Here is a 27871-nt window from a genome sequence, read left to right as displayed (position 1 = left end):
TTTACAATTTTGACGAGGACTTTTTACATTGTTAGTCTTGTTGTTAAAGTTCTCCTCGAAGAAATGACCCACCCACGGGTTTAATGACTCCGGAAATTCGCAAAATCAATTTTTAATTCCTCCACCAAGTGCATTTCAATCTAGTTGACCAAATCCGGTCATTATGATCATTGGACTGCGGTAGTCACCGAGCATTCCAATCGAGTAATCCTTGACTTCCACACCTATAGTAAAACCTTACTAGCAAGACTCATAGTTTAACAGTCAGGCAACTATGCCAAAAAAGTACCCGTAGACTACTAAGCCCCGTTTTAGCGTTACATGGATTTTCAAAAAGCTGTAACTTGGTGAAAATTACATGAAATATCAACTTCATTTATACCGTTGGATTAGAAAATTAATCAAATTTAATATAAAAATATTTAATATGGTGGTTTAGGGGGGCGGGTCCCCGGGGGGAGGGGCCAAAGGAAAAAAAACAGCGTTACATGGAATTCAAGGGCTCAGAGCACATCGTAAAATAACCCAAAATACCAACTTATATAGGTTTTTGGAAAGGGGAGAATCTCTACTTTAAGGGAAAAATATTTAAAACATGTTAAAAATATTTTAACAATTTCAAAAAAAAATAGTTATCGTAACTTTTTTTACAAAAGTAATACTCATATGAACTATAAAGCCAAATTTTGAAGAAATATGATCATGCGACATATCAAAATTCATGAAATTATTCCAGGAACCGATATATGAGCAATTCAACCTGATTCGGTTGAACCTGTTCAAATAACCGGTACCGGTTTGAACCGATTCAGTGTTTTTAAGGCAAATCATGCAATGCAACGTTTAAAAATTCTTCAAATAATCTCAACAAACTATTCGTGATAAATTTGAACCAATTCAGTCGAACCGGTTCAAATAACCGGTACCGTTTGCACCAATTTCTTGTTTTTACAGTAAACCATGTATTGCGACGTGTCAACAATTTTCAAATAACCTCAACAATCTATTGGTAATGAATATGAACCGGTTCAAACAACCGTTACCGTGTTAAACATTTTCAAATAATCTCAACATTATATTGGTAATGAAATTGAACCAATATGGTTGAACCAGATCAAATTACCGGTACCAGTTAGAACCAATTTCATGTTTTATAGCAAACCAAGTATTGCGACCTGTTTTCGTGAATCATTTGAACCGATTTTGTTGTAATTGTTCAAAAACCGGTAACGATTGAAACATATTCCATGATTTTACTACAATGATCATGCGACGTTTCGCAAAAGGAAATCGACTCGAAATATCAGGAGGCAGAAGAAATTTCAATAACTGTCGTACTTCAAATTATTTCCTTTTGACTGTTCAGTCCAACATACAAAAATGACAACCGTTTCCTACCATAAATTCATAAATTCATGAATTCATAAATTCATAAATTCATAAATTCATAAATTCATAAATTCATAAATTCATAAATTCATAAATTCATAAATTCATAAATTCATGATAAATTGATAAATTGATAAATTGATAAATTGATAAATTGATAAATTGATAAATTGATAAGTTGATAAGTTGATAAATTGATAAATTGATAAATTGATAAATTGATAAATTGATAAATTGATAAATTGATAAATTGATTAATTGATAAATTGATAAATTGATAAATTGATAAATTGATAAATTGATAAATTGATAAATTGATAAATTGATAAATTGATAAATTGATAAATTGATAAATTGATAAATTGATAAATTGATAAATTGATAAATTGATCAATTGATAAATTGATAAATTGATAAATTGATAAATTGATAAATTGATAAATTGATAAATTGATAAATTGATAAATTGATAAATTGATAAATTGATAAATTGATAAATTGATAAATTTATAAATTGATAAATTGATAAATTGATAAATTGATAAATTGATAAATTGATAAATTGATAAATTGATAAATTGATAAATTGATAAATTGATAAATTGATAAATTGATAAATTGATAAATTGATAAATTGATAAATTGATAAATTGATCAATTGATAAATTGATAAATTGATAAATTGATAAATTGATCAATTGATAAATTGATAAATTGATAAATTGATAAATTGATAAATTGATAAATTGATAAATTGATAAATTGATAAATTGATAAATTGATAAATTGATAAATTGATAAATTGATAAATTTATAAATTGATAAATTGATAAATTGATAAATTGATAAATTGATAAATTGATAAATTGATAAATTGATAAATTGATAAATTGATAAATTGATCAATTGATAAATTGATAAATTGATAAATTGATAAATTGATAAATTGATAAATTGATAAATTGATAAATTGATAAATTGATAAATTGATAAATTGATAAATTGATAAATTGATAAATTGATAAATTTATAAATTGATAAATTGATAAATTGATAAATTGATAAATTGATAAATTGATAAATTGATAAATTGATCAATTGATAAATTGATAAATTGATAAATTGATAAATTGATCAATTGATAAATTGATAAATTGATAAATTGATAAATTGATAAATTGATAAATTGATAAATTGATAAATTGATAAATTGATAAATTGATAAATTGATAAATTGAAAAATTGATAAATTGATAAATCGATAAATTGATAAATTGATAAATTGATAAATTGATAAATTGATAAATTGATAAATTGATAAATTGATAAATTGATAAATTGATAAATTGATAAATTGATAAATTGATAAATTGATAAATTGATAAATTGATAAATTGATAAAAAACATTTGGTTATTCATAACGGGATATTTTTTAATTCAATTTTGTTTATGTACCAAACATGTTTAAAAAATTGCAAAGCGCTGTTTATAATTTTCTAATTTTCCAAAATCAAATGTTAACTGTAATACAGTCGAAACTCGATAATCCGATAATGTCTAAGGTTTGTATGGGACTTCGAATAATCGAATAACAAACAATTTGTTTTCCTTTTTTTATTTCCATACGAACGAAGTTGACTTTATAGCTGTCGGCCACCATTGCTAGTACCAACCACTAGTGTCTTCCTTTTTATCTACAAGGACTTCGCCGCCCTGGGCTGCTAAGTGTACGAGAGTATGGCACGGAGCGCACTACATGCTGTAAAAACACTTAATCGATTCAAACCGGTACCGGTTATTTGAACCGGTTCTGAATCGGTGAATCTGAATCGGTTCAAATTTATCACGAAAAGATTGTTGAGATTATTTGAAGAGTTTTGACACATCGCATGACATGATTTGCAGTAAAAACACTGAATCGGTTCAAACCGGTACCGGTTATTTTAACCGGTTCATTTGAATCGGTTCAAATTTATCACGAAAAGATTGTTGAGATTATTTGAAGAGTTTTGACACGTCGCATGGCATGATTTGCAGTAAAAACACTGAATCGGTTCAAACCGGTACCGGTTATTTGAATCGGTTCATTTGAATCGGTTCAAATTTATCACGAAAAGATTGTTGAGATTATTTGAAGAGTTATGACACATCGCATGACATGATTTGCAGTAAAAACACTGAATCGGTTCAAACCGGTACCGGTTATTTGAACCGGTTCATTTGAATCGGTTCAAATTTATCACGAAAAGATTGTTAAGATTATTTGAAGAGTTTTGACACGTCGCATGGCATGATTTAGAGTAAAAACACTGAATCGGTTCAAACCGGTACCGGTAATTTTACCGGTACAACCGAATCAGGTTGAATTGCTCATATATCGATTCCTGGAATAATTTCATGAATTTTGATATGTCGCATGACCTGACCATATTTCTTCAAAATTTAGCTTTATAGTTCATATGAGTATTACTTTTGTAAAAATAGTTACGATAACTATTTTTTTTTAAACTGTTAAAATATTTTTAACATGTTTTAAATATTTTTCCCTTAAAGTAGAGGTTCTCCCCTTTCCAAAAATCTATATAAGTTGGTATTTTGGGTTATTTTACGATGTGCTCTGAGCCCTTGAATTCCATGTAACGCTGTTTTTTTTCCTCTGGCCCCTCCCCCCGGGGACTCGCCCCCCTAAACCACCATATAAAATATTTTTATATAAAAGTTGATTAATTTTCGAATCCAATGGTATATATGAAGTTGATATTTCATGTAATTTTCACCAAGTTACAGCTTGTTGAAAATCCATGTAACGCTGAAACGGGGCTTAGTAACTTGACTGTTAAACTAAATGGTAATAAACAATCATTTTTTACGCTCTCACGCATACTATTGCAAGAAAATAAAAACAAAAAACAACTTTAACATTGACTTTGCTCTTCATTGTCGCTGTCCAGCAAACGGAGCTTTACTGTACAAACAAAAAAAAAGATCCTCCAAGGTCGGCTGACCGTTTCTGGTGTAATTAGTCGAAGCAAGCGTGGGCAAATCACATTCACAAGTTGAATCACAGCACACAAGCACACAAGGTACAGTTACTTTTCGGACACGAGACAACGAACGCTCTTGAACGAGGCTGGTGACGTCGACGTGTCGTTTTGGAGAGCGGCTTAGTTATTAAACCTTGTTTTTTATAATGTTTTTGTAGTTTTAGAATATGATTAAATATTAAGTCCAAATTCATTTTGAGCTATTTGGCGTCATCCATAAAGTATGTCACGCTAAAATCGGCCATTTTTTATTTTTGCAGGCTGCGTTTGGATTTCTTCTAATTTATTTTAAACATTTTTTTTATTATAGACATTTTAATTTTAAATATGATTTAAGCATATTAAATCATTTTTCAAAAAAAAAGTTTGAAATGATACACGTTAAAAAAAATTTGGTGATTTTTTATTTCACTTTTTACTAAAACTTGATTTGCAAAAAAACACTATTTCTTATTTTTTTTTTTATACGTAAAATGCCAACTTTTCAGAAATTTCCAGAATGGGCAAAAAATCTTTGAACGAGTTATGATTTTTTGAATCAATACATTTTTTTCAAAAAATCGAAATATTGGTCGTAAAAATTTTTCAACTTCATTTTTCGATGTAAAATTGAATTTGCAATCAAAAAGGACTTAGGTGAAATTTTGGTAAAGTTCATCGTTTTCAAGTTTTAGCCATTTTTATGTAACTTTTTTCAAAATAGTCGCAGTTATTGATTTAAAAAAAAAAGATGAGAAAATTCTCTATATTTTGCTTATTCGGACTTTGTTGATACGACCCTAAGTTGCATTCGTGAAATTTTCCGATATTTTCGAAAAAACTTTTTCCATAAATTTCAAATCAAGACTAACATTTCAAAAGACCAACCATTTAATATTACGCCCTTTTGATATGTTAGTCTTGATTTCAAATTTTTGAAAGTATTTTTTTCGAAAAGATCGGAAAATTTCACGAATGTTTCATGTTTTAACATTGTGAATCGGACCATTAGTTGCTGAGATATCGACATAAGAAAATTTTTTTATAATGTTTTTGTATTTTTAAAATATGATTAAATATTAAGTCCAAATTAATTTTGAGCTATTTGGTGTCATCCATAAAGTATGTCACGCTAAAATCGGCCATTTTTTTGCAGGCTGCGTTTGGATTTCTTCTAATTTATTTTAAACATTTTTTTATGGAAATTTTAATTTTAAATATGATTTAAGCATATTAAATCATTTAAAAAAAAAAAGTTTTAAATGATACACGTTAAAAAAAATTGGTGATTTTTTATTTCACTTTTTACTAAAACTTGATTTGCAAAAAACACTATTTCTATTTTTTTTATTTTTTTTATATGTAAAATGCCAACTTTTCAGAAATTTCCAGAATGGGCAAAAAATCTTTGAACGAGTTATGATTTTTTGAATCAATACATTTTTTTCAAAAAATCGAAATATTGGTCGTAAAAATTTTTCAACTTCATTTTTCGATGTAAAATTGAATTTGCAATCAAAAAGGACTTTAGTGAAATTTTGATAAAGTTCATCGTTTTCAAGTTATAGCCATTTTTATGTAACTTTTTTCAAAATAGTCGCAGTTATTGATTTAAAAAAAAAAGATGAGAAAATTCTCTATATTTTGCTTATTCGGACTTTGTTGATACGACCCTAAGTTGCATTCGTGAAATTTTCCGATATTTTCGAAAAAACTTTTTCCATAAATATTAAATCAAGACTAACATTTCAAAAAGACCAACCATTTAATATTACGCCCTTTTGATATGTTAGTCTTGATTTCAAATTTTTGAAAGTATTTTTTTCGAAAAGATCGGAAAATTTCACGAATGTTTCATGTTTTAACATTGTGAATCGGACCATTAGTTGCTGAGATATCGACATTAGAAAATGGTGGGTTGTTTGGGTGAGACTTAGAAAACATCAATTTTCTTGTTTTTAACCCTATGCATGGCAATATCTCAGCAACTAAGGGTCGTATCAACAAAGTCCGAATAAGCATTATATAGAGAATTTTCTCATCTTTTCTAAAAACTTTTTTTAAAGGTGGGCAAACATGGGCACTATTTAAAAAAAATCATTAACTGCGACTATTTTGAAAAAAGTTACATAAAAATGGCTATAACTTGAAAACGGTGCACTTTATGAAAATTTCACTGAAGGGGTTTTTGATTGCAAATTAGATTTTACATCAAAAAATGCAGTTGAAAATTTTTTCGATTTCGATTTTTGAAAAAAGTTGTATTGATTCAAAAAATTATAACTCGGTCGAAGATTTTTTGCCCATTCTGGAAATTTCTGAAAAATTGGCATTGGCATTGGCTCTAAAACATATCAAAAAATAAAAAATAAATTAAAAATAGTGTTTTTTTTGCAAATCAAGTTTTAGTGACAAAAGTGAAATAAAAAATAACAAAAAAAAATTTTTTACCTTGTATCATTTTTTTCAGTGTAGTCCGTATTCATACCTACAACTTTGCCCAAGACACAGCTGCCACATTTGTATGGAAAATTATATGGGGAAACTAATGATGCAAAATGGCTTCTTTGGGCATACCGAAGGCACTCCAAAAGTTTTAGCCAGAATAAAAAATACAAAAAAAAATCGAATGACCGAAATCTGAGAGAATTGCTCACAGTTTTCAGAAATTATTACTTTTAAACTAATATCTCTTTAAAATGGTGTAAAAAGAAGAACAACTATTACAGTTATTATATTCTTGTTTCATATAAATGTTCAATATTATTGCTATTCAAACGAAATCCAATAAAAAATTAAAATTCTTAAAGCTTTGGTTAAAATTTGAATCAAATCTGATGATTTTTCATTAAATACTTTTTGCAAGAAAATTCACCTGTTTCTGGTTTGATATTTGCTGTTTCTTATCAAGGTTTCGAGAATCCTATTTTTGTTCACATTCCCACCACGGATTGTTCAAATTGTTGTCCATTAATGAGGCACCACAAATTGGCGGGGGTGTAAGTGCTTTTTCTCATTTCATCTGTTTTTTGATAACACCCCCTTTCAAAATTCCACCCCGTAAAACCCTCAAATCACCGCACAAAAAATGGGTGAAAATCACCTAGAACTCAACAACAATTAGGAAACATTCCCGAAAAAAAAATCCTGCCCATTCATTCCAAACCAGCCGTTTTTGTGCGTTACTTTTTGTGTTCATCTAATTAGCATAATATCCGGCGCCCTGGAACGAAACGGAAACCGACAGGTGTGGCACGCCACTCAGCGCGTCACAATTGTATGAACATGGCGGCTGGTTGGGTGCGGAGTAGTCTGTACACGTGCCGGGAATAAAATGGATTTTATTAGTTCGTTTAGAGTTAATTTAGATTAACATCACGCCACGTTTGCGTTTTTTGTTAATGTTTGAGATTTTTTAAGGTTATTTTGTTTAATTTTGGTCAGATTTTGATTGAAACTTCTAAAGCTTTTAAAGAGGATTTTTTAGGCTCAATATTGACTCTTTATAAAAATAATTCGGTTCTGTCTCAATTTATATGCTAAAACATATTTAAACTGTCCAAATGGTTCGTAAATCCTCATAAAAAAACTCAAAGTACATTTGTCATTCCACTTGATCCCCAGAAGTGACTTTTCTTGAAATAATTGTTCAATAAACTCGGTAATCTCATCAGCCGTGCCATAAATTGCACGCACTTTGCCGTGTGGCAAATCCATCGAAATGTTTTATACTTTTATGCTTCATCTGACGGCAATTGCGCCCCACGACACAATTATCATAAATTTTCCCACTTTTCCAAACTTTTCAGGGAATAATGCACCCACTTCCACCTTCTCTGTTCAGATTTGAGTTGACGGTGCTGTGAGGATATTTGAGACAAATGGCGAATAATTCACCTTCGTGACTCAAGTTGGTCAATTTGGTCCTTCATCGCTGAAAAAAGAACGAGATTCTGCAATTGCTCATTCTGTTTTGGGGCACGGATGAAAGAAAATGGCTTTTATCCAGCAGGCAGAGGAAAAACGCTGCCTTTGCTGTTTCCTCCCCTCAAAAGCCCCCGGAACAACAAATGAAAATGCTTCAGGTTGTTTACCTTGCCAATTCGCCTCATCTATGGCTCAGGTTCTCCTCTCCCTCAATGCGAAAAAAAAGAAAAACAAAAACACATAAAGGTATAATTTGGCCGTTGCACCCCTCGCGTTTTTCCAGGATTTTCTTTTTTTGTTTTTCTTTATCCCTCCTTCGAAGGGGGATTTCCACCACCACCCCACTAGATTTTGGTTTTTCATTTCCCTGCCTGCGCTCAAAGTGCGTTTATGAGCCCAAGACTCGAATTCAATCTTTAAGCCGTGAGCTTTTCCAGCGGCAGTGGTTGGGAAAAAGGGAGATATTTAATATGGACGGATTTTCTTTCTTCCCAAACTTGGAATGTGGCCTCCATCGATTGCGTCCAAAATACATCCATCAAAGAAGGGGGAGGGACGAGCAACCGAGTGCGCGCCCACACGGTTTTTAAGGGGAGATTTGTTATAAGGATAGGGTGAAGGGACTTTTGCTGTCTTTAATTTTTGAACCGTCGAATCTTGAACCATCAACGGATAGATAACCCGTTGAAACATTTTCCAAAAAATGTACAAATTATGTTAAATAAATATATGTAAATTTGCCTGATGACTCACGACAGGCATCAGATTTTAAAAATCACAACATATATTTCAAAACAGCTTAAATTATATTATTTGCCCTTATTGAATCAAAAGCAATGAATAAAAAAATCTGGAAATATTTTTTCAAAAATTGAGAATATTTTTCAAGAATTTATATTTTAAAGATGAATAATTTGATCAATGGCTTCTAAGATATTAACGATTTAAAATTGAAGTAACCAATAACTAGTAACCAAAGGTTGGATCAACAATGTTCATAAAAGCAAAGGGGTAATTCTCCGCCAACTCACACAGCAGTTGCCCCGACCCCTCTTCGATTTGCGTGAAACTTTGTCCTAAGGGGTAACTTTTGTCCCTGATCACGAATCCGAGGTCCGTTTTTTGATATCTCGTGACGGAGGGGTGGTACGGCCCCTTCCATTTTTGAACATGCGAAAAAAGAGGTGTTTTCAATAATTTGCAGCCTGAAACGGTGATGAGATAGAAATTTGGTGTCAAAGGGACTTTTATGTAAAATTAGACGCCCGATTTGATGGCGTACTCAGAATTCCAAAAAAACGTATTTTTCATCGAAAAAAAAACACTAAAAAAGTTTTAAAAATTCTCCCATTTTCCGTTACTTGACTGTAAAAAATTTTGGAACATGTCATTTTATGGGAAATTTAATGTACTTTTCGAATCTACATTGACCCAGACATTTACAAAAATTTTGATATATAAACATAAGGAGTTTGCTTATAAACATCACGAGTTATCGTGATTTTACGAAAAAAAGTTTTGAAGCAATTGGTCGTCATTGATCATGGCCGTTCATGGTCACCCGCGACAGACACGGACGACGAAACAAAGAAAAACGCAAAAAGTAACTTTTTCAAAACTTTTTTTCGTAAAATCGCGATAACTCGTGATTTTCATAAGCATACTCCATATGTCTATATATCATTTTTTTGTAATTGTCTGCTCTACAATTTTGTAGAACATTGTTACACTCTAAAAAATAACCCTGCAAAGTTAGAAAAAACACGAAATTTTAAAATGAAAAAATTTGTTCTAAATGAAAAAATGACCCTTCTGGGTCAATGTAGATTCGAAAAGTACATTAAATTTCCCATAAAATGACATGTTCCAAAAAATTTTACAGTCGAGTAACGGAAAATGGGAGAATTTTTAAAACTTTTTTAGTGTTTTTTTCGATGAAAAATACGTTTTTTTCGGAATTCTGAGTACGCCATCAAATCGGGCGTCTAATTTTACATAAAAGTCCCTTTGACACCAAATTTCTATCTCATCACCGTTTCAGGCTGCAAATTATTGAAAAAACACCTCTTTTTTCGCATGTTCAAAAATGGAAGGGGTCGTACCGCCCCTCCGTCACGAGATATCAAAAAACGGACCTCGGATTCGTGATCAGGAACAAAAGTTAGGACAAAGTTTCACGCACATCGAAGAGGGGTCGGGGCAACTTTTCCCGATTTCGTGTGAGTTGGTAGAGAATTACCCAAAGGGTAGAGAGTTTTCTCAGTTTTTCGCATATATTTTTTTCAAAGACGAACAGACTGAGACACATAAAAAAAGACAATTTTGTTGAAAATCTTTTCCTTAAAATGGCTGTAACTCTAAAAGGTGCCTTTTTTCAGTTTTTTTTTTTGTATCATAATTTGGCCAAAAACTAATATCCGTCATACCCAACATAAAACATTAAAAATTGATCCTTTTGTCTACTAAATATATATTTAAAAAAATATACAGGAGTCGAAGGGGGAAATGTTTGTCAAAATCGAGTAAGAAGAAGAAGCTTAAAAAATAGGTTATTTTTTGAGTGTAGCTTTTTTTTGACCTAAACTTTCGAATGTTTCATAGCACTTTTCTAGGAACAGTCCCCAAAATTAGCAAGACTTGTATGGAAAAACTAATGATACAGAATGGTTTATTTTGAATATTGAAAATTTGACGTTTAGACCTCTTTTCAAAAATACGGGTTTAATATATATATTAGGGTGTTTCATTCGAACAAAAAAGTTCTCAGAATCAGGCAAACCGAGGCTCCCCTAGTAGAGGATACCCATAGGGACTCTCATGCCAAATACCAGCCCATTTGGTTGAGAATTGGCCTGTCCCCAGCGGTTCAAAGTTTACATGTAAATTACTATGGGATTTTTATGCTTTTCGTTCAATCGTTCCTACAGGTCTGGGGACAACATGGATTCACTCGGAATAAAGACAGGTGTGTAAGGGATGGTCCAAGGAACAATTTCCAGAAGGAATTAGGGTTGTCCATTCTGTGCCCAAGGTGCGCATTGGATCGACGTCCAGTGTCTCCAGAATCAACGATTCACCCTTCAAATGTAAGCAATGTACCTAGTATGCTATGACGGCTAGCTGAAAATTACGACGCCCCATGTCAGACGGTGAACACGTGGCAGAGTATTAACTCAAGTTTTGGCTCAGAAACATACTTTAAAGTAATAAAATTATAATTTTTGATGTTCCTGTAACAATTTGAACTATTCCAAATAACGTAACATGATGATTTTGTAATAATAATGCAATCGATGCTTCCCCACGTGTTCACCGTCTGACATGGGGCGTCGTAATTTTCAGCTAGCCGTCATAGCATACTAAGGACAATGCTTATATTTGAAGGGTGATTCGTTGATTCTGGAGACACCGGACGTCGTTCCAATGCGCACCTTGGGGACAGAATGGACAACCCTAATTCCTTCTGGAATTTGTTCATTGGACCATCCCCTACACACCTGTCTTTATTCCGAGTGAATCCATGTTGTCACCAGACCTATAGGAACGATTGAACGAAAAGCATAAAAATCCCATAGTAATTTACATGTAAACTTTAAACCGCTGGGGACAGGCCAATTCTCAACCAAATGGGCTGATATTTGGCATGAGAGTACCTATGGGTATCCTCTACTAGGGGAGCCTCGGTTTGCCTGATTCTGAAAACTTTTTTGTTTGGATGAAACACCCTAATATATATATATTTTTTTTATAGAGAGACATACCTTGCTGACTTTTTTCACGGGTCTTTTTCAAAATCATAGAATGATTTCACCAAAAAACTCTGAGAGGGTTGGGTACAACCGATTCTACAAGTTTTTTAACAAAAACTTGAAATAAATGAATACGTTAAGATAATTTTGATTGCCATAATTTTGAATAAATAGAGGTTAAAGCCAATCAAAATATCAAGGAATTTTACAATTTATATAACAATAAATTAAGAAATTTTGAATTGGGGTAGCTTGTTGTTTAAAATTGTCTTAACAAAATTAATTATCACGTTTTTTTTTTAAATTTTTCAGACCGATGCGAATAATTGAATAATTCCTCTTTTGAATTTAAAAATTCAAAATTATTCCTATTGCAAAGTGCTGTAAATTCAACAATAGTTTTTTTTTGCCTTCCTCACTGAGGTAAGGCTGTAATCCTGCTCTAAAAATAAACTTTGTATAAAAACGTCGTAGACCCACCTTCATGTATACATATCGACTCAGGATCGAAAACTGAACAAATGTCTGTGTGTATGTGTGTGTGTGTTTGTGTGTGTATATGTGTGTGTGTGTATGTATGTATGTGACCAACAAACTAGCTCATGTTTCTCGGCACTGGCTGAACCGATTTGACCCGAACCTGTTGCATTTGACTTGGTTTAGGGTCCTATAGATCGAGTTTTATACAGATTGAAGTTTCTATAAGCAGTTCAAAAGTTATGTATAAAAATGTGTTTTCACATATATGTAAACTATGTCCAGATCCACCATCCAACCCATCGTTGGTTAGGTTATCCAAAAACCTTTCTACGAGTTTAAATTATTGAAGATCTGGCAACCCTGTCTCGAGATATGGTCACTTAAGTGACATTTATGTACTTTTTTGAAGCTGGATCTCACTTAAATGTATGTAAACTATGTCCGGATCCACCATCCAACCCATCGTTGGTTAGGTTATCAAAAGACCTTTCCAACGAGCTCAAAACATTGAAGATTTGGCAATCCTGTCTTGAGATATGTCCACTTAAGTGATATTGATGTACTTTTTGGATGCCGGATCTCACTTAAATGTATGTAAACTATGTTCGGATGCATCATCCGACCCATCGTTGGTTAGGTTATCAGAAAACCTTTCCAACGACTCCAAAACATTGAAGATCTGGCAACCCTGTCTTGAGATATGTCCACTTAAGTGATATTGATGTACTTTTTGGATGCCGGATCTCACTTAAATGTATGTGAACTATGTCCGGATCCACCATCCAACCCATCGTTTGATAGGTTATCCAAAAACCTTTCCAACGAGTCTAAAACATTGAAGATCTGGCAACCCTGTCTCGAGATATGGCCACATATTTATGTACTTTTTTATTCCGGATCTAAAAAATAGATGAAATTTTTGTACAATTCCATCAAATCAATCATTGTTAGTAATAAGTGAGGAAGGCTCCAACCAAATAGGTGGATTAAGTTAGTTTTTTTCTGGACACCCTACTGTCTATACATAATGATATACGAAAATTAAAAAAATCTGTTTCTTTTGAGGGAATTTTTTGAACAATTTGGTGTTTTCGGAAATGTTGTAGGCATGGATAAGGACTACTCTGAAAATAAATGATACACGGTCAAACCATTTTTGATGGTTTTTAATTTCACTTTTTGTCACATAAACTTAATTTGAAATAAAAAACACTGCTTAAAAAAATTCTGATATGTTTTAGGTGACATCAATTGCCAACTTTTCAGAAATTTCCAGAATGGGCCAAAAATAATAGACCGAGTTATGAATTTCTGAATCAATACTGATTTTTTTTCGAAAAAGTCGAAATATTGATCGCAAAAATTATTCAACTTTATTTTTCGATGTAAAATCGAATTTGCAATCAAAAAGTACTTTAGTGAAGAGTTGCCCCGACCCCTCTTCGATTTGCGTGAAACTTTGTCCAAAGGGGTAACTTTTGTCCCTGATCACGAATCCGAGGTCCGTTTTTTTATATCTTGTGACGGAGGGGCGGTACGACCCCTTTCATTTTTGAACATGCAAAAAAAGAGGCCATCGATTCGGGCGTCTAATTTTATATAAAAGTCCCTTTTGACACCAAATTTTCAGGCTGCAAATTCCCTCCGGCACGAGATATAAAAAACGGATTCGTGATCAGGGACAAAAGTTACCCCTTTGGACAAAGTTTCACGCAAATCGAAGAGGGTTCGGGACAACTTTTCCCGATTTCGTGTGAGTTGGTAGAGAATTACCCATAGGAAATTCAAAGCTCTACAACTTTGTCGAACAGATAATTGCTGTACAACTACAACTTTGAATAAAATTTATTTATTTCACCAACTTCAGCCTCGGGTGTCAATGGGTTAATCGGGCTGACTTTGATTGCCCGGATTGCATGATAATATTAGAACAAGAACCTTTGAAGTAGTTTTGATTAATTTTATAAAAGGTAGCTAAAAACTGAGAACCTCGCAAAGTGTCATAATTATTCCTTATAGAGTGTTTTAACCAGAACACGAATTCAATATTGTGTTTCAAATTAACTTAAAACAATTATTTTTATCAAAGAAAAGAACATAACCTTAAATACAAAAAAAACTGCATCCGCAATTCCAAAAACTTTCCGCTCATTCACCCTATTGGAAACACCGTTCGGCTGCCAGGATCACGGGACACACACCAACCCACGGACGGTCGGTCTAGGCCAGGGCTCGTGTGGCACACTTTTCACTCCTCCGGCACCGGGTGTTGCTGCTGCTGCGAAGGTGTGCCATACTGAATATACGGTTATGACGAGCGAGTGTAGCGAGTTGCGTTGCGAGGGCACTTTCAAAACTTCTGCCAACGAAATAAAAAAAAGAGGGAAGGGGGCAAAAACAGGATTTGAACTCGTGCGGAACCCCCTGTCCAAAGCGTAGCGAGGGGTTGTTCCGTACGTCAGGGGTGAAAACGGCAGCTGCGGCATGTGGTTGTTATAGATGAACGAGCCCGGGAGCTTTCAGGAGGACGTTCAGGACGACTATGACTGGCAGGAGGGAGAACGAGGAGGTAGAAGCAGCAGCGCAAAAGAATGAATGAATAATGGGAGGATATTAGAATGTTACATTAAATTTCTCGCTTTACTTGAGTTTGCTCGCTGCTTTTTATGAATTTTCATATTAATGGAACACGAACGGGGATGGTGACAAGCTTTGGAAGAAGAAGAATGATGTTATGAAACGGTGAGAAGCACACGATGCATCTCCGTTAAAAGGTTAAGGCGAGAGTGCTCCATTTATCAATTAGAGGTGCGTTAGAGTGGAGCTGGTGTTGGGGCGTTGATGTATTGAATTAAAGTTTATTGAATCATACATTTTAGATAATAAGAATATAATTTGTGTACACATTTTGAAAAAGCCAGAAGTTGAACGTTTTATTTTGAAATTTTAATGAGTAAATCACTGTTTAAGAGAATGTCTCATTTTGGGATAGTAACGGCGCAGAAGTAATTGTTATGCTTTGAAATAAAACAATGATAAAAAATTAAATTTAAAAAATGCAATTGTAAGTATTGCATGGTAAAGTTATACAATAACTTTTGCTATGCTGAAATGTTGCTCTATGCTGTGTCGTATTTTGAGGCATAATTCAAACTTAATACACAATTTACAAGCAATATTGTTTGGAATTTTTATATTTTTTCCAGACACTTTCTAAAATCAATAGCAAAAACCATCTGTCCTTTATTCATCTATTCCTCTGGTCCAAATAAGCCATTATGCAGTGTTTGTTTCTTATTTTAAGCAAAAAAACACAAATTTCGTTGACATGTATTCATTTGACAAATTACCTCAAAACCACAGCCAGTAGTAGCTTTCCGCCTCAATTAAAGTCGAAATCGAAATTTTTTCACCACAATACCGAAACAAAAACGCAACGGCCAGACCTGCTCATTACACGCCCGGCTGGTTGCATACCAATTAGGAAGTCATAATTCCGAAACCATAAAATCATACACTACCTCCACGCAGCTCATCATTCTGAGTCCAGAACCAGCTGCCCATTTTTTTCTATGGAATTTAAAAATTAAATGTCCCATTTGCCATATGGTTCCGTGGACGAACGATCCTCGGAATTTGAGACTATTTTTTTTTGGGGTTGGTATGATAATTGCTACACGGAACAAAATCCGGTTTGCGGAATCGGAAACTTTGCTTTCGATTTGCTCTAAAAATCGCAAATCTCGGTTTGCACCTGTCAGCAGGAAACATTGCTTCCAATATCGCAAACGATAATTTGCGATATCGCAAACGTAACGCAGTAACGCCCACCTCGCCAAAAGCACGCAGAACGCAGCCACTTCAATATTTACCTTTTTGAATTGACCGTTGCTACTCGAAGTTCAGTTGGAAATAAGAAGAAGAAGCCTTCATTTAATTTTCATTTATTTGTTCATATTTCTAAACAGGAAAAAAGTAGTGAATGTAGTACAAAATATTACTTCTATCAGTTGTGTTGTTGTTTTTTTTTTGGCTTTGTAAAAAAATACGGTGACGATTCGAATGAGTCGATTTGTCTGATGGCCTCGATGTCCGTGGTGCAGCTGGGTTCTGCTGAGCGCCATCGTTGGCACGTTGCTCCCCGTGACGTGAGTTCCGATGCTAGCAGTAGGAGGAGACGGAAGCGTGGCCGCCGTGAACTCGTTGATGTACGGATGATTCCCCGCCTTGCCCAGGTCCTTCTCGTACTCGGTGACGTCGGCAGCGGAGCCACCCGGATAGACGTGCTGCTGAGACCATTCCAGTGTGCTTGGGCTGGCGACCTAGATGATTTCCGGCGCCGGATTCAGTTCCAAGCTGGCACTTCCTCTTAGCAGATTCGCGAAACGCCGGAAGTTCTCCTCGTTTTGGAGGTTTTGGCTGTTTTCCTCTCCGTGCCTTCGGGAAAGGTCCTGGTGCAGGTTCATGCTTGGCTCTGGAGCATCTGATGCCTCACCAGGGTAACGAAGGCGCCCAAGCACTGCGCCACGATCGCCGATCGCGTTTCCATTTCCGACTTTCCCCTCAAGGACCGACTTGAGCGGAGCGACCGTCCGTCTGGAACGCATTCACGCTGCCCGCATTCACGCTTCGTGAGGCGTAGACTGCAAAAGAGAACACAAAATTAAGTTTAAATTTTTGTCCCTTGACACATAAAAAAATCGAAAAATTAAAAACAATTAAATTCCAAATTCAAAAATTCAAACATTTCAAAATTCAAAAATTCAACTATTCAAAATTCAACCATTCAACAACTCAACAATTCAACAATTCAAAAATTCAAAAATTCAAAAATTCAAAAATTCAAAAATTCAAAAATTCAAAAATACAAAAATTCAAAAATTCAACAATTAAAACACTCAAAAATTCAACAATTCAACAATTGAAAAATTAAAAAAAATAGAATTTTTAATTTGTTTCGATTTTTTAGAATTTTTAGAATTTCTAGAATTTTTAGAACTTTTAAGAATTTTTTGAATTTTTTGAATTTTCAGAATTTTCAGAATTTTAAAAAATTTTAGAATTTTTAGAATTTTCAGAATTTTTAAGAATAAGAATTTTAAGAATTATTAGAATTTTTAGAATTTCTAAAATTTTTAGAATTTTTAAAATTTTGAAATTTTTTAGAATTTTTAGAATTTTTAGAATTTTTAGAATTTTTAGAATTTTTAGAATTTTTAGAATTTTTAGAATTTTTAGAATTTTTAGAATTTTTAGAATTTTTAGAATTTTTAGAATTTTTAGAATTTTTAGAATTTTTAGAATTTTTAGAATTTTTAGAATTTTTAGAAATTTTAGAATTTTAAGAATGCTTAGAATTTTTTGAATTTTTAGAATTTTTAGAATTTTTTAGAATTTTTAGAATTTTTAGAATTTTTAGAATTTTTAGAATTTTTAGAATTTTTAGAATTTTTAGAATTTTTAGAATTTTTAGAATTTTTAGAATTTTTAGAATTTTTAGAATTTTTAGAATTTTTAGAATTTTTAGAATTTTTAGAATTTTTAGAATTTTTAGAATTTTTAGAATTTTTAGAATTTTTAGAATTTTTAGAATTTTTAGAATTTTTAGAATTTTTAGAATTTTTAGAATTTTTAGAATTTTTAGAATTTTTAGAATTTTTAGAATTTTTAGAATTTTTAGAATTTTTAGAATTTTTAGAATTTTTAGAATTTTTAGAATTTTTAGAATTTTTAGAATTTTTAGAATTTTTAGAATTTTTAGAATTTTTAGAATTTTTAGAATTTTTAGAATTTTTAGAATTTTTAAATTTTTTAGAATTTTTAGAATTTTTAGAATTTTTAGAATTTTTAGAATTTTAGAATTTTTAGAATTTTTAGAATTTTTAGAATTTTTAGAATTTTTAGAATTTTTAGAATTTTTAGAATTTTTAGAATTTTTAGAATTTTTAGAATTTTTAGAATTTTTAGAATTTTTAGAATTTTTAGAATTTTTAGAATTTTTAGAATTTTTAGAATTTTTAGAATTTTTAGAATTTTAGAATTTTTAGAATTTTTAGAATTTTTAGAATTTTTAGAATTTTTAGAATTTTTAGAATTTTTAGAATTTTTAGAATTTTTAGAATTTTTAGAATTTTTAGAATTTTTAGAATTTTTAGAATTTTTAGAATTTTTAGAATTTTTAGAATTTTTAGAATTTTTTAGAATTTTTAGAATTTTTAGAATTTTTAGAATTTTTAGAATTTTTAGAATTTTTAGAATTTTTAGAATTTTTAGAATTTTTAGAATTTTTAGAATTTTTAGAATTTTTAGAGTTTTTAGAATTTTTAGAATTTGTAGAATTTTTAGATTTTTTTAGAATTTTTAGAATTTTTAGAATTTTTTTTATTTTTAGAATTTTTAGAATTTTTAGAATTTTCTGAATGTTTAGAATTTTTAGAATTTTCAGAATTTAAAAAAATGTAAAATTTTAAAATTTAGAGAAGTTCTAGAAATTAAAAAACAATTGAAAAATATTTGCAACACATATGTTTCAAAGCAAAATTGCTGTTTCAAAATAGTCTAGAATTATTCTTTTTCGTTTTTTTGTTATTTTTTGAGATTTATTGATTTTTAATCAAAAGAAAAAATCTATTAAAACTTTTTTTTTATTATCATCAGGGGTGACAATGATATTGTATGATTTTTGTATGACCCAATCTCACTTCTTATGACGGTATAAAAAATGTAAAAAATCCTTTTTTCTAAAACGTTTTTTTTTATTTCTTAAAATATTTTGAAGAAGGAATGATTATTTTTTTTCTATTTTGTATTATTTTTTTTAATTTCATGTTTTTTAAAGTATCTTAACTCACTGAAGTTTATTGCATTTTCCGTTTTAAAAATATTTTAAAAATTCATGAAGTGTTAAATTTTTTTATATTTTTTATTTTTTAAGATTTAAAGAAAAAAAACTATTTTGTAAGAACTTGAACAACTTTTTGTACACCACACTGATACTTTTTTGGGAATATAATATCACACCAGAAGGCAAGTTTCCACCTGGTTCGTTTTGCGAAACTGTAGAGAATTTCTTTGAAATTTAATTTCGCCATTTTCACAATAATCATGAACTTACCCGCCAGTCCCGCCAGCTTTCCCAAAAATGATCGGAACCGTTGTTATTTGCCCACGCGATCCTCTCAATTTTCTTCTCACTGATTTTAAACAGCTCCTGGTCTACTTCCGGGAGGTGAACGGCGGATTCTTCCCGTTGTGGCCGACTTCTCGCTATCGCTATCTCGCTCATCGTTGTCATACAACCGGGGGTGAGCAGCCGGCTTGGTTCGGCGGATCGGAGTTTTCTGAGTGGTTCAGATTCGATGGCTGGGAGAATGGACCGAAAAGGGAGGCTGCAAATAGAAATTTATATTAAATGCACAGAAGTTTTGAATGATTTTTATTCGCTTTGTAATGGAACTAGCCCGACTGAAACAAACTAGGTTCCAGCTTTTCGGAGATGGCAGATGCTGGCTGCTTGATAAGTTTCTCTTGGTTCCGGCAGATTACCTTTTTGTACTCCTTGTGAATGTCTATTTCCAGGTACCGTTTTTGACGTTGGCCGGCATTACCAGCAGCGGAGGTGGCCGCGGCGGTCAACATGGAGCAACAGAACGTTTTTATTCCCAGCGGATGGGCCACTGCAGAAAAGAAGATTTACCGGTTCCGGTCACGGAGTAGGATGATGGCAGTTAGCGGGCCCGGTTCGGGAAGCGAGACGTATTTTGATAAACTGAAATCGCGGCGGCAAATTCGAAAAATACACGAAAAAAGGCGGCGGCAAAGTCGAAAAAAAAACAACAACAACGCGAGACCGATTTTTTGTTGTTTTCCTTCTTTGCGGCTGATTTTGACAGTTCGTAACGCATTGGCTGCGGCACGCTACACTCTCAAAGAGTAGGCAACAAAGCGCTTTCGATTTTGGAAGCAATTTCTTCCGCTATCGAAAACATTTTTTCCAGAATCGGAAACATTCTCGATGAATTCGAAAACGAGCAATGTTTACGAATTCGTCGCATGGTTTTTTCGGATCCGCCGGTCGGATTTTGTTCCGTGTAAAAGTTCGTTTGAAACGCCACGATCTAGGGGCAGGACAACTTGGTCGATAGACTAACAATAGTTCGTTGATATATTAATATTTCGTCAATACTTTAACGCAACCTCACCTGGTATTGTACATCCTTGATCCACCACCACTGTCATATAGAAATGTCAAATCAAATGTCAAAACATGGCAAATCAATTTTTGCGGTGAAGATTCTCATGGAGATTCTGCAGAAAAATTTAGCAGCGGCCGGAATTGGACAGATTATCTTTAGCGCGGACCTTGTTCCGACGACCAGGATTGGTCAAGTTACAACGCAAAAGAATAGAAATAATCATTTGTTTTAGGAAACTAGAAAACTTAGAGCCGGAGTACACTTGGAGGACAGAACCTAACCACTCCTGTGTACCAGAAGGGCACCGGCAAGATATCATTCAACAGCACAAAGGGGGAAAAAGTAAAAGCCTAGACAACCTAGACCCGTACTCGAGGACCAAAAAGTAAAATATTCCGTGTTTCCTGTGCTCTATAGAGAGCAGAACCTAAACAATCTGAGCAACCGGAATTGCACATCCTTAATTGTCTTCGTCCACCTCGCACCAAAAAAAAAACTCAACCATGGTCGCTACGACCCACTGGGAAATCTTGCAAAAGTCCTGTCCACCGGTAATTTAGCCTCCGTCTCCTCTACCTCAAACCACATCACAGAGCAACGATGGTCAAGAACAATCATTTCCTTTCGCCTACGACATTGAAATCTCCCCCCGTTCATATTTCACCATACCCGATCAAAACAAATCCGATCACCAAATGTGGCCAAATGAAACCATTTAGCGCGGCGGGATGAAAACAAATAGCACCGAGAACGGTTACCATCTTCTTCCACCACGCAAGAGGAGAAAATTGAACATAATCATGGTAGATCCACGTCGTTGGAGAACGAACCCGGAAAGTCATTCCAGCTGTTGACATAACCTATTCCTCCTCCTCCTCGAGCCACACCGGAGGGTAACGATTGATCTAAGTGAATCTTCTGCCTATATCTGCCGCCCTGAAACCTCTTCCCGTTTGAGCTCCGTCAAACCCGGTCCGGAACATCAAATTCTTAAGTGTGGCGGAAGCTTGCTTAGGCCTGATTTGGCCAATCTGTGGCTGGACAGGACTTCTTCTTCAAAACAAATTCCGAACAGTATGCTTCAGGATGGTGAAATTTTCTGCGCCACAATTGTTGTTGTTTTTGTCTGTCAACTGTCAACCAAGGTGTGCAAATGTAGGTCATACCATTTTTCGTCAATAAATTAACTAGTAGATCAACGACAACGTTAATATATTGACGAAATATAATTATTTTGACTTTGTACACCCCCTAGGCCACGATCATATGTTTGCGTTAAAGGGACTAAACAGGAATAAATTCGATCAACACTGACGGCGTTGAGTGAGCACAACGTGCATAACAAATGAAACTCTGTCAGCTGTTCGGGATCGGGACACGGTCGTTTGGAGTACCTTTTATGGCCGAGAAGGGTCGCTGGAAACAAAGAAAGTGCTCAATGTTTTCCCAATTATGGTTTTGAGTTACAAACGACACAGAGGGGTCATGCAGGGTGAGAGAGTTCAAAAGATTGGAATAGCTTGGAAGAAGTGAATTCAGATTTCGAAATGAACAGAAATCATTGAATTCCAATGAGTTCGGCTGTTAATCAGTTAAGCACAAATCGTGCTTGCTATTTTATTAGGGCACATAACTTTTTGCCTTACTTACTAAAGAAAGGTATAGGGTTTGCTTTTGGTTACGACTCAAAATCAAGCTTCATAATCCAATTATTTCTCGAGAAATATTCATTCGGGAAATCTGTAAAAAAAAACATGGACGATCCCAATATCCAAATTTTGGGGATCAATTTAGGGGAAGGTGGGGCAAGACGACCATATGGGGCAAGAGGAACAATCGCTCGTACGGCCGTAATTTTTACAATTTTGATTATTTCCAGCATGAGGAATTGTTGCTAGCAGTGCAATTAGCTGATTCTACTACCACATAACCGCCAAAACGACGTAAACGCCACGGGGCATAAGATTTAATGAAGTTTTTTTAAAAACCTTTGTTTTCTAATAATATTTGGAATGTACAAAATAAGGCTTAGGGTTCGTTATGAGGCTCATTTTATCAAAATGCTATTTTTCCTAGATCAGTAGTGTTCCAACCAATGATTTGCACCTATTAGAAAGTATGATTTAACTTTTGGTTATTTTTGTTGAGAGCTTTTAAAAAATCTTGTTCAGGTGGGGTAAGTGTACCATATGGATTTTTAGTATGGAAAAAAATACGAATTGCTGCAACAACATATTTTATTGGGAAATAAATACAAAAAAGTTCTTAAAAACTGATAAAAAATTGTTTAAAAAAAATGTCTATACAAAATAAGTGTTGCTTTGAAAATTTACTATTTATGTATCATCTAAGCAATTATTTTTTTCGTAAAAACGATCAAATTTTTAGTAAAATATTATTATTTAACTTAAAAATTAAAGAAACGTTTCAAATACATTCTAATCTGATGTTTCAAAGTAATAGCAGTCCACTTGTTTTTGCCTTTCTTACTAAAGAAAGGTATAGGGTTTGCTTTTGGCTCCGACTCCAAATCAAGCTTCGTTCTCAAATCGTTTCTCGAGAAATATTTATTCGAAAAATCTGCAAAAAATCATGGACGATCGATTTCCGTCGATTCGACAAGTTGTCAAGTTCACATGCAGACGCGAGTAATGCTGGCGCGTATAGAGTTTTGATACTAGATAACCCCATTTTTGTACAAGTTGCCCTATCGATTGCTCGTTCATCACACATCGCCTATCATGATTATCTATGCTAAGCTTCAGTGAACGCAAAACGACGCAAGCAGCTATCCGTTCATTCACTCATTCTCTGATCGATCTCTGAGCGAACGAATTTCTGGTGAGCGTCCAAGCTTCCCATGCACCTTATGTAAATTGTCTTTTGAGTGAAAGGGATACGCTTTTGTTTACAAAAGTTATGTGCCCTTTTGAAATGTTAGGCTCCAAATATGTGGAATAAATTTTGTTTGAATAATAAAACGTACCACCATATTCAGTAAAAATTGTCACGCCAAACTTCCTTATTACACTCTGTTTGTGCTACCTTTCAATAAAACACAATCGATTTGTCATCACCAGCCGCGTAATATGTATCATATCGTCGCTGTTGTGCTTACTTTTCGCACGTGCCCTTTGGGCCTAATTGAGTTAAGAAAGCCATTTTTTGAAGCCTCACCTTTTGACCTTCACAGATCTCTAAAATTCAATCTTGAGATACTCAATAAAAACCGAAAAAAAACTCCGTGACAAAAATACTTCTCATATGAAAAAGTGATAACGCGGAACTCCGGCTACCAAATTCAACCAAACTTCGAGACAACGGACAGAGTCGTCAACCAAACAAAACGTGTTTGTTATTGTTTACATTGCTATGTTTTGTTTATTCAAGGTCAAACATTAAAACGCGTTTTTCTCGGAATGTCAAAAAGCGACGTGCGACAAGATAGCACGACAGCGTGGATATGTGGGAGTGGATGTGCGTTCCAGACCCGTATGGAAATGCGAAAAACTTAACAGCTGACATTCAGTGTTGCTGGCGACGAAACGAACGTAAACATTTACTTTCATTGGCGTCATCATACAGAATAGTTTAAAGGTTGACATTTTATCCTCATATATTCCAAGCTTTCGACATCTATCAAGCGTTGACATGTTTCTAACAATAAAAAAAAAAAGTTTCACTAGTCTTATCTCGCCCGTATCTTTGTCCTATTTTGCATCACAACCGGGATATCCTCTAACGTTCCGGCATCGATTTGATGAAAATTCATTCCAAAAAATGGCCATTACTCTTTACAGCATTTTTTTTTTTGCGATCGCTGAAAGCCTCGACCGGATCTTTCCTCCAGTTTCATCGTTCATCATTTCGTTTTGAAACCCGGACTTTGTTTGCGCTCCCCGATGGCAGGCCAGCGCACATGTTGCCCGGATTAATCTTTATTTATAGCCTTGGTCCTTGTCTCTGTGTCCTGAACTATGGTGCCGAAGACTGCCCCAAAGACTGCGGCGGAACCAACAAACTGGCAATCAACAACAAAAGGATACTCTGGTGCAGGATCTGGCAGCTCCGGACGATCCCCGGCAAAAATAAATTCCCACTGCTGACAGCATCGGCAGCACTGCTGACGTTCTGGCAAAAAACGAGGATGTTTGTGTGTGTGTGCAAAACCGGAGATAAAACCGAAAGTCGATTGAAGTTTTCCGAGGAAAAAGGATGCTGCTGCTGCTGCTGCTATCAGTTATGGTGGATTAGCTTTTGCTTTTCCTGGGGTGGGGTTTTTCGGCAAATCAAAACGAATGGGTGTGTTTTTGGATGTTTTCTCAGAATCAACATTCCATTACTCACCTTTGAAAGTGAGCTGCGGAGTAGCAGATACGAGATACCAACGACAAAAGGCTATAAATTGGAGCTTTGACTTATCGAGTAAGATTGACATGACATTTTTGCGAAATATTGAATGGGCCCTTTTGGAATGTTAGTCTTGATTATTTTTTTCAAAAATATTGTTTTCGAAAAGATCGGATGATTTCACGAATGTTTAATATTTAAACATCAAAAATCGGAGCATTAGTTGTTGAAATAACGACATTAGCAAATAGTGGGTTGGTTGAGTGAGACTTAGAAAACACCGATTATCCTGTTTTAAACCTTTGCATGGCAATATCTCAGCAACTAAGGGTCGTATCAACAACGTTCAAAAAAGCAAAACATTGAGAATTTTCTCAGCTTTTCAAAAATATTTTTTTTCAAAAGTGGGCAAACATGGCCAATTGAAAAAAAAAATGAATAACTGCAACTTTTTTCAATTTTTTTTTACAAAAAATGGTTAAAACTTGAAAACGGTGCTTTTTATAAAAATTTCAAGTTTTTGCGACCAATAATTCTGATTCAAAAAATCATAACTCGTTAAATGATTTTTTGCCCATACCCTAAAACATATCAGAAAGTGAAAAAATAAATAACAATATAGTTTGTTTTTGCAAATCAAGTTTTAGTGACAAAAAATGAAATTAAAAATCACAAAAAAAATTACCGTGTATAATTTTTTCAGTGTAGTCCTTATCCATTTCTACAACTTTGCCGAAGACACCAAATCGATCAAAAAATTCCTTCAAAAAAACAGATTTTTGAATTTTCATAAATAATTTTTGTATGGGCTGCTGCCAATTTTGTATGGAAAATTATATGGACAAACTAATGATGCAAAATGGCTTCTTTGGGCATGGGCACCAAAAAAGTTTCAGACGGATTGAAAAATACAAATAAATATCGAATGACCTAAATCTCAGAGAATTGCTCAGCAAAAATAACTCAATTTCACCCCTAAACCATGGTCAAATTTGGACAGAATATGATCATCTCACGAAGCAGGCCAATCCCAAGTGTTCAGCACCAGCATAATTCTTCAACAAGAAAATAGTTTAATTCGTAGGATCATGTTACAGGCAGCAGAAACGAAGACCTTTCAACACTCGACACGAGACTGTCCCAAGTGGGTCTATTGCGTTGTTCTGGCCCCGACATCTGCAGAACAGGGAAAGAGAGAGAGAGAGAATGTTTGAGGAAGCCAGGGTGCGAGAGAAGGGATGCTGCGCGTGCTTCTCTCACTCACCGGAGAGAAACGCCAGCTGGATGATGGTCGCGCGAAGCCAGCAAAAACAGCTGATGAAAGAAAGGAGAAGAGAAAAATACGACGCAAAACCGGTTTCGACGAAGAAAGGTCTGAATTGGTTGAATGTAACATAATGCACCCCGCTCCTACACGTTGCCCTTCCGTTTACATAATCGGTCTTCAATTACCGCGGCTGACCTTGGTATTGAAAGAGTTAGATAATGAGCGTTGGTTGGCGTGGATGCTAACTGGTTTGGACCAAGTTAGGCACAGAGGAAACCCGTCAAGTCGACGGGAAATGCGTTTCTGTTTGCGTTGAATGGGAGGGAAAATCGAAGTGTTTGAGCAAGTTAATTGGTTCTTGGTTAATATGTAAATAATCTGATCCAGCTTATCAAAATGAAAAAAAAGAATCAGTTTAAAAAAAATGCTGTTTTTATTCCACAAATTATACAATACTCAAACTCTTATCTTAATCCCTGAGAAGAGGAGTTCCATTATCAGTTCCAACGTGATACTTGTCGAAGACAAGCCCACATACTTTCAATGCTCAAGGATCTAAAGAACATAAGCCAGCATCTTTTCACTTCCTTGTTTTTATAACCTATAAAAATGTTAAGTTTTTTATCCTTCTTCTTCCGCCACCAGGAAATGATGCAAGCTGTTCCCCGTGCTAAGTGGAGCACTTTCGTGAAGATGCAGGCCACTGTCACACACACATACACACTTACACACTTTCACTGTTTCTTTTCACTTCCTTTCTTGCTGCTCTAAAGTGGGCACTTTTTTCCCAGAGTGCGTGTGCGTCGTTGTCGAGATCCGGTTGCCGTTTGTTATCCTTATCTCACGCGTGCACTACCGTGCCGGGCTCACTATACTTGTAAAGTTACACCAGGCTCATTATGGGATGTAAATTTTCGAGGTAAAAACCATGGCTGTTTGATGAAGTAAAAATCTCTGGTTTGCTGGTTTTTTCCTGAAAAAAATAACATGTTTTGTTCTTATAATATGACGTAACTAAATCTTAAATTTTCAAAGTAACAAATATTGTTAAAAAAACATTAAATGTTATGGAATCTTCTTGAAAAATCCACATTTGCATAAGAGTTTAATAACAGTTTCTGTAATCATAACAAAATTTGTTACTGGTCTGATATTGGTTGAAAGCCAAAACAACTTTGGAATAACATTTTTATTTATGGAATAATACTTCCAACTGTTATTGGGATGATCGGATTAGTTGTTAAACTAACAAAAAATAATAACAAAGATTTGTTCGAAGCATTACTAAAACTGTTATTAGTCTGTTATTATAATAACAATCCAATAACAAAAAAATCATAACGACGAATAACAAATCTTGTTATAAATAACATAAAATGTTATTGGCCTAGTATTTTTAAATATCAAAAAATGTTATTCCCAAGTTATTTCCGTCTGCTCAGGTTTCCCTGTTCCTGAAGGAAAACCCATGAAGAGTATCGGGGCCGGCA

The 27871-nt window shown here is 33.9% G+C and overlaps 1 protein-coding gene and 1 long non-coding RNA gene across 2 annotated transcripts in view; one reads left to right on the top strand and one right to left on the bottom strand.

Moving 5' to 3' along the window:
• LOC120418313 (protein disks lost) overlaps positions 1-27871 on the top strand; it is a 430904-nt gene that overhangs the window by 34563 nt on the left and 368470 nt on the right. The window lies entirely within an intron of this gene.
• Positions 19570-20600, bottom strand: LOC120418316 (uncharacterized). Its single transcript, XR_005605576.2, has 3 exons — positions 20115-20600; positions 19684-19957; positions 19570-19625 (listed from the first exon to the last, which is right to left on the bottom strand). It is a non-coding gene; the product is annotated as an uncharacterized LOC120418316 (long non-coding RNA).

Source organism: Culex pipiens, chromosome 2 (assembly GCF_016801865.2).
Source record: "Culex pipiens pallens isolate TS chromosome 2, TS_CPP_V2, whole genome shotgun sequence".
NCBI lineage: Eukaryota > Metazoa > Arthropoda > Insecta > Diptera > Culicidae > Culex > Culex pipiens.
The sequence above is the reverse complement of the archived record's forward strand: the minus strand, read 5'-3'. Positions and strand labels throughout refer to the sequence as shown.